General features: G+C 37.2%; 1 long non-coding RNA gene across 1 annotated transcript in view; it reads right to left on the reverse strand.

Moving 5' to 3' along the window:
* The window catches only part of LOC102472206 (uncharacterized), a 38,752-nt gene extending 30,841 nt beyond the window's left edge, over positions 1-7,911 (reverse strand). Inside the window, exon 1 of the long non-coding RNA XR_333929.1 lies at positions 7,843-7,911. This is a non-coding gene — a long non-coding RNA (uncharacterized LOC102472206). The remainder of the gene's footprint in view (positions 1-7,842) is intronic.
* Between the last annotated feature and the right edge of the window lie 247 nt (positions 7,912-8,158).

Here is an 8,158-nt window from a genome sequence, read left to right on the forward strand (position 1 = left end):
TTTTCTGGCTCTGATCCTCCTTCTTAAAAGGTCTCTTATGGTTTCATCAGGTATACCTTGATAATGCAAGAAAAGTTCTTCATCTCAAGATCATTAATTTAAAGATTTAACTACAAGATCTGATTTGTTGGGACTGGCAGGTAGTGTGGTGGTTAAAGGCAAAGGACTCCCACATGGCCAACCATGGTTCAAGTCCAGGACCTAGTGGCTTGTTCTCTCACTTTCCCTCTCTCTGTCTGATCAAACTGGTGGCTTGTTCTCTCACTTTCCCTCTCTAAATAATATTAAAAATAATAATAATAATAATAATAATAAAAGTTAAATAAAATAATTCTTTTAAAAATGATCTGATTTGTTATGTATGGTAATATATTCACAGATTTGGGGGATTGGGACATGGATCTCTTTGGGGAGACCATTATTTAGCCTATTACATATCACCTCTGTGCAATCATTCACAGGTTATATGATTGTTTACATAAAAAAAGCCAAGACCATTACAAACAGGTTCTTGGAATTAATATGAGAGTCTAGTGAGGTGATTTTCAGTTGTTTTACTGTGGTTCAGACACAAAGGGTTAGAAAATATAATTTTTAGGGGCCAGCAGGTGGCATGGTGGCTAAGGGCACTGGACTCCCACATGGCCAACTGTGGTTTGAGTCCTGGACCTGGCAGCTTGCTTTCTCACTTTCCCTCTCTCTTTTTCTTTCTCTCAATTTGACCCTCTCTGGTCAAAATAAATAAATACATTCATTAACATTAAGTAAAGTAATTATTTTTAAAAAAGAAAATATAATTTTTAAAAAGATGTTATTTATAACATTAAGAAGGAAATGATAAAGTACCTTCCAATCAGTATTGTGAAAGATGTTTAAAACCTAGATGAAGGGCTGGCAGGTGGCAAGGTAGTTGAAGTGCTGGACTCCCACATGACTGACTGTGCCTGAAAATCACAACAAATAAATATACAAGTAAATATTTAAATGTTAATGTGTTAACTTTTATTGACATATATTAATATGTTAACATAATACATATTTATTAAAAATAAAATAAAAATAAAACCTTTTATGAAAAACTCTAAAAAGTGATATAAAATTTTAAAGATGAGTTAAATAAACAAAATAATGTTATGAATATGGGTAGAAAAAAATGTATTTTCATAAAGATGTCAATTCTTCACTAGGGTAGATTTTATTGCAGTTCTTTTTTCTTTTAATTGCCAAAAGGTGTGCACTCTTGCCAGAGAGAAAGAGAGAAAGAGGGAAAAAAGCACCATCCACGAGGGTGTGGTTACATCACAATCCATTCTCCTGCACTTCTCCATCCTGTCAGAATTTGGGGCATGCATGCACAGTTTTCTAAGCTGCCAGGGCTAGGATTTGGGATCCAGCTCCCTTAATCATTAGGCAATGGGACCAACCCTTATTGTGGTTCTAGTCAAAATTATTTTGTTTCTTTGAGAAGTCAACAAGCTGATTCTAAAATATAAATGGAAATGTGTAAGGATAGGTAAGACACATGTGAAGAAAGAGCAGAGAACAGGTGGACTCATCCTGGCAACCAACAAAGCTTACTATAAAGTAAGGTTACTAAGGCAATGTAGCATTGAAACTAGACCACAGGAACACAGAGCACAGAAACACAGTCATATATTGACATCTGATATTATGACACGGTGACATTTCATGGGCTTTTCAAAAAACGGTGATGAGTGGGCCATGAGGTGGTGTGGAGGTTAAGGTGCTGGATCCCATATCCCACATGGCTGACTGTGGTTCAAGTTCTGAACCTAGTGGTTGAAGAAACACGCCACACATGCGTGTTTGTGTGCCTACACTCCTGAGAGGAGAATGGAGGAGGAATTGCAGTGTGGCCAACCCCATGGGAGGTGATTTCTCACTTTCCTTCTCTTTGTCTTTGACAAGTGCTTGTATACTATAGCAAAAACTAAAAAACTTCAAAAATCCAGCAGACTAAAAAACATGATGAGTGATTATTATTCATACAGAATAAAATAAAATAAAATGACAATTCTTAGATCAAATTAAAAAGTTCGAGTGGAAATCAGAAACCTAGTTTAAAAAAATTTCAGAAGAAAATATGAGAATATGTCTTTTGCTTGTTAGAGCAAAGGTTTAATGAAATACAAAAATCACAGCCCATAAAAGAAAAAACTGATAAAGTCAGCATCATTAAAATGAAAAATCTCTGGGCACTGAAAGACATCATTAAGAAAATTAAAAGGCAAACTATGGACTAGGTAAAAATATTTGCAACATACATACTTGGCAAGGGATTTGCATCTAGTATATATAAATAACTAATAAATCAATAAAAAAAGTAGAAAAATTAGGATCAGCAGAAGGTGTAATGGTTGTGTCACTGGACTCACACATAGCTGACCACAGTTCGAGTCCCAGACTTGGGCTTAAACTCACACTGGGCACATGTGCATGTGTGCCCAAGATCCTGAGATCCCAAGAAGAGAATGGAGGAGAAGAAACTGTGGTATGTCCATCCCCCCAGGAGGGTGATTTTTTGCTTTCTGTCTCTCTGGCAAGTGCACGTGCCCTATAGAAAAAAAAAAAAAAAGACAGAAAAAAAGGTGTAAACTATGAACAGGTAGGGCCAGCCAGGTGGCATGGTGGTTAACGAGGCTGGATCCTATATAGCCAACTGTGTGGTGAGTCCAGGACCTAGTAGCTTGAAAAACACACCAGGTACATGTGCATGCATGAATTGCCCAAATCCCAAGAGGTGAATGGAGAAGGACTGCCACCTGGCCATCCTCTTGGGGGATAAGAGAGGAGGGTGATTTCCCTGTCTCTCTCCTGAGAGCACCCCTATTCTACAGCAAATAAATAAACAGGTAAATCAGTAGCTTGAAAAATATGCTGGCACACGTTCATGTGTGCTCAAAAACTTGAAAGCAGAAATGGAGAAGGGACTGTGGCATGACCATCCTCCATGGGGATGCTTTCTCACTTTCCCTCTTTCTCTGTCTCTCTCCAGCAAATGCATGTACCTTCTAGCAAAAATTTTTAAAAGAAAGAAACCAAAATGGCCAATAAATGCATGAGAAGATGCTCCATCTTGTTATGAATCATGGAAATGCAAATTAAAGCACAATAAGGCACCAGTTAAAATATATCAGATTGGGAAAAAATTTTTAAACTTAACTTTATTTATTTTAATTTGACCAGAGAGGGACAGAGCGAGAGCGAGAGCAAGAGATAGAGAGAGAGAAAGCAAACTACTAGGTCCAGGACTCAAACTGTGGTTGGCCATGTGGGAGTCCAGCGCCCTTTACCACCATGCCACCAGCTGGGCCCACGATTGGGAAAATTTTAAGTCTGACAACTTCAAATATTGGCAGTCATATGAAGTCATGGAAGCTCTCACACATGGCAAAAGTAAGTGCAAATTGAGCCCTACTAGGTAATATCTAAAGATGAAGATGCATATTTCCTTCATCTCCACAGTATCACTTATGGGTATCATCCCAGGTTCATGAACATATGTAAGAGAAGACATTTGCAGAAGAGAGATTTACATGAATGTTCATTGTAACTGCTTATGATTAAAAAAAAGAGAACAATTCAAGTATCTATTAACAGGAGGATAGATATATATAAATTGTGGTATATTTATATCATGAGATACTGTGCAACAGAGGAAATTAATGAATCACAACTATATGTGTCACTGGATAATTCTCAGAAGTATTGTTTAAAAAAGTTTCAGAAAGTACCATTTTTATAAAACTTATAAACATGAAAAAATATATATAAGGGAATATAGACATACCTAGTAAAACTATAAAAAGATGTATGGGAATAATGAACACCAAATTCGGTGTAGTTTCCTTTTGGCAGAAGGGAAGGAAGTCAGAAGGATTAACAGTTTCAACTATGGATGTAATTCTTTAAGGTGGGTGATGGGTATTATTATTTATACCTTGGAACGACATACGTCAGTTAAATAGCATTATATGCTTCTTATTGAAGATCATGGAAGGAGAAGTTGGGAAATAAAAAAAAGTGTAGGGGGCTCTTATTTTTTAAATCTTGCACTCCTGGTTGACTTTTTAAACTATACATAATAATTACTGTACTGCAATAAAAGTCAAAACTTTAAAGAGGGACTGACACAGGTCACGGTGTGGTAGTCGAGGTGCTGGACTCCCACAAGGCTGATCACAGTTCAAGTCCTGGACAGGAAGCCCCTAAATCACAACAAATAGACCATTAAATAAATTTTTTATTATTAAAAGAGTCAAAACTGTAAAAATAATGACAGTTCGAGTCAGGGCGTGATATGGAAGATGCTTGTGGAGGATCTCCTTTTTGTAGATGCTTTATCTTGGTGCTATTCAAAATATGGTGTTTGGGTAAGTGTGAGTTGGTGATTTGGTGTGCTACGAACTATATATAGAATTGAACCTAAGTGGGAAACTACTGCAATTTCAGGTGATTTAATGTATGTTTTAGCTAATAATTAAAACGTAGGGCCTTCATTTTGTATTTTGTAATTCATTATCATTTCTTTTTTTGTCTATAACGAGGCTGGATCCTATATAGCCAACTGTGTGGTGAGTCCAGGACCTAGTAGCTTGAAAAACACACCAGGCACATGTGCATGCATGAATTGCCCAAATCCCAAGAGGTGAATGGAGAAGGACTGCCACCTGGCAAGCCTCTTGGGGGATAAGAGAGGAGGGTGATTTCCCTGTCTCTCTCCTGAGAGCACCCCTATTCTACAGCAAATAAATAAACAGGTAAATCAGTAGCTTGAAAAATATGCTGGCACACGTTCATGTGTGCTCAAAAACTTGAAAGCAGAAATGGAGAAGGGACTGTGGCATGACCATCCTCCATGGGGATGCTTTCTCACTTTCCCTCTTTCTCTGTCTCTCTCCAGCAAATGCATGTACCTTCTAGCAAAAATTTTTAAAAGAAAGAAACCAAAATGGCCAATAAATGCATGAGAAGATGCTCCATCTTGTTATGAATCATGGAAATGCAAATTAAAGCACAATAAGGCACCAGTTAAAATATATCAGATTGGGAAAAAATTTTTAAACTTAACTTTATTTATTTTAATTTGACCAGAGAGGGACAGAGCGAGAGCGAGAGCAAGAGATAGAGAGAGAGAAAGCAAACTACTAGGTCCAGGACTCAAACTGTGGTTGGCCATGTGGGAGTCCAGCGCCCTTTACCACCATGCCACCAGCTGGGCCCACGATTGGGAAAATTTTAAGTCTGACAACTTCAAATATTGGCAGTCATATGAAGTCATGGAAGCTCTCACACATGGCAAAAGTAAGTGCAAATTGGTACAAACATTTTTGAGACCTACTAGGCAATATCTAAAGATGAAGATGCATATTTCCTTCATCTCCACAGTATCACTTATGGGTATCATCCCAGGTTCATGAACATATGTAAGAGAAGACATTTGCAGAAGAGAGATTTACATGAATGTTCATTGTAACTGCTTATGATTAAAAAAAAGAGAACAATTCAAGTATCTATTAACAGGAGGATAGATATATATAAATTGTGGTATATTTATATCATGAGATACTGTGCAACAGAGGAAATTAATGAATCACAACTATATGTGTCACTGGATAATTCTCAGAAGTATTGTTTAAAAAAGTTTCAGAAAGTACCATTTTTATAAAACTTATAAACATGAAAAAATATATATAAGGGAATATAGACATACCTAGTAAAACTATAAAAAGGTGTATGGGAATAATGAACACCAAATTCGGTGTAGTTTCCTTTTGGCAGAAGGGAAGGAAGTCAGAAGGATTAACAGTTTCAACTATGGATGTAATTCTTTAAGGTGGGTGATGGGTATTATTATTTATACCTTGGAACGACATACGTCAGTTAAATAGCATTATATGCTTCTTATTGAAGATCATGGAAGGAGAAGTTGGGAAATAAAAAAAAGTGTAGGGGGCTCTTATTTTTTAAATCTTGCACTCCTGGTTGACTTTTTAAACTATACATAATAATTACTGTACTGCAATAAAAGTCAAAACTTTAAAAAGGGACCAACAGAGGTCACGGTGTGGTAGTCGAGGTGCTGGACTGAGGGACTGACACAGGTCACGGTGTGGTAGTCGAGGTGCTGGACTCCCACAAGGCTGATCACAGTTCAAGTCCTGGACAGGAAGCCCCTAAATCACAACAAATAGACCATTAAATAAATTTTTTATTATTAAAAGAGTCAAAACTGTAAAAATAATGACAGTTCGAGTCAGGGCGTGATATGGAAGATGCTTGTGGAGGATCTCCTTTTTGTAGATGCTTTATCTTGGTGCTATTCAAAATATGGTGTTTGGGTAAGTGTGAGTTGGTGATTTGGTGTGCTACGAACTATATATAGAATTGAACCTAAGTGGGAAACTACTGCAATTTCAGGTGATTTAATGTATGTTTTAGCTAATAATTAAAACGTAGGGCCTTCATTTTGTATTTTGTAATTCATTATCATTTCTTTTTTTGTCTAGAAATAAACTATTTTACAAAAATATTTGTTGCAGTGAATTAAAACAAACAAAAAACCAACTAGTCCTGCATACTTTGAGATGCATTGCTTTAACTTAATCAAAATTGATGCCTATGTGATTTTTCTATTAGCATAGGTTTTCTTGTTGTTTGGGGTGCTTGTGCTGTACTCCTAAAATATTAATGTCATGTGGGAGTCCAGAATTGTTCTGTTTTGTTCTGGTTATTTGTCTTGCATATACAACTACGTGGCTACTCTCTGGATGCATTTTCCCCTGAGACACATGTAAATGTAGTTGTAATTTCCTGTTGGTAAACAGCAGCTCTTTAAATTTAGAATCCGGTGGTAAGGTTGATGTGTAGAAAATGGCTTTCAAAACAATACCTTATCCAGTTAACTGTTATTTCACCAGTTTGCTGCTTTTCTTAATTGTGTAAGTCTTATGTGGTATGTGAAAACACTACAGGTATGGCTTAGGGTATTTTGTGGACTTTTTGCATGACAAATGGATCTCAAGGTATAGAGGAATGAAAGATGTAAATTAATAAAACATTATCATTAAAAGAGAACAAAATAAAATCAAATTTCTCTCCAGTACTTGGCAGCACTTTTCCTGAGAAGTTTCAGGCTGTGCATGTCTCCACCTGTGGCTCAAACCTTACTTAATGGCCTGTGTGACAGCAGGAGCCCAATCTGCATAGGGATTCTGTCTCCACAGATTCAACACATTAGGGGAGCTCTGATGTGCCCACACATATCTGTTTTGAATCCCACACCCCACCCCCGTGAAAAAAGACTTCTTAAAAAAAAATTTTTTTTTTTGAAGCTGGAGTGCTTACTAATCTCCAGGGTTCTCTTACATCTGCCGCTTCTTAAGGAAATTTTTTTGAGTATAATCTTTTAATCTTTCTGAAAAGCTAACAAACCATTGCCTATGTCTGGCTTTGCACCAAAAACAGTCAATCTCTTTCCATCATAACACTTTTTAAGGACTTTATCATTTGCACTCTGGATTAATTTAGCTCTTTTTAGTGCCTTTGCTATATTTCCTGCTATTTATTTCATTATTTTTGTTACTTCACATTTCTGCTTGAATCTTTGCAGTGTCTTCTTTCTTACCAGATTGTCATTCTAGAATATTCTCAGAACTAAGACCTTGCTTTGTTTTACATTCCATTTTTCACATGGTTATAGAAGGACAAATATCAGGCGGGGTTGACGTGGAAATCAACAAGGGCAGTCCCTCCAAAGCCTGTACTCCCACCAGGGTTCTCTGCAGCAGACTCCCTGCTTCTATTGGATAGTTTCCTTACCTCCAATGCTGTCACCATCCCAGTGAGTCTGAGACTTGATCTAGTGGCAGCAATCAGTAAGATTAGGTGATGTTATCTTTCCTCTCCAGGAGCACTCAGTAAACTAAAAGTAGGCAATTGTATTACTCTAGAATTTGGGGGTTACTACAGAAGGAAATGAGGCAGGATGGGATTCTTAGGCTCGAGGCTGGGTAGGAGAGGAAACCGAAAACTGGGAGGGGACTAATAGCGAGATGTATAGAGGGGTTTGGGATTTCCATTTCGGAAGTGACGGTTATTGGAGAGGACTTGGTGTTAGAGTGAGAATAGGTAGTGG

This window comes from Tupaia chinensis, unplaced genomic scaffold (assembly GCF_000334495.1).
Source record: "Tupaia chinensis unplaced genomic scaffold, TupChi_1.0 Scaffold000115_1, whole genome shotgun sequence".
NCBI lineage: Eukaryota > Metazoa > Chordata > Mammalia > Scandentia > Tupaiidae > Tupaia > Tupaia belangeri.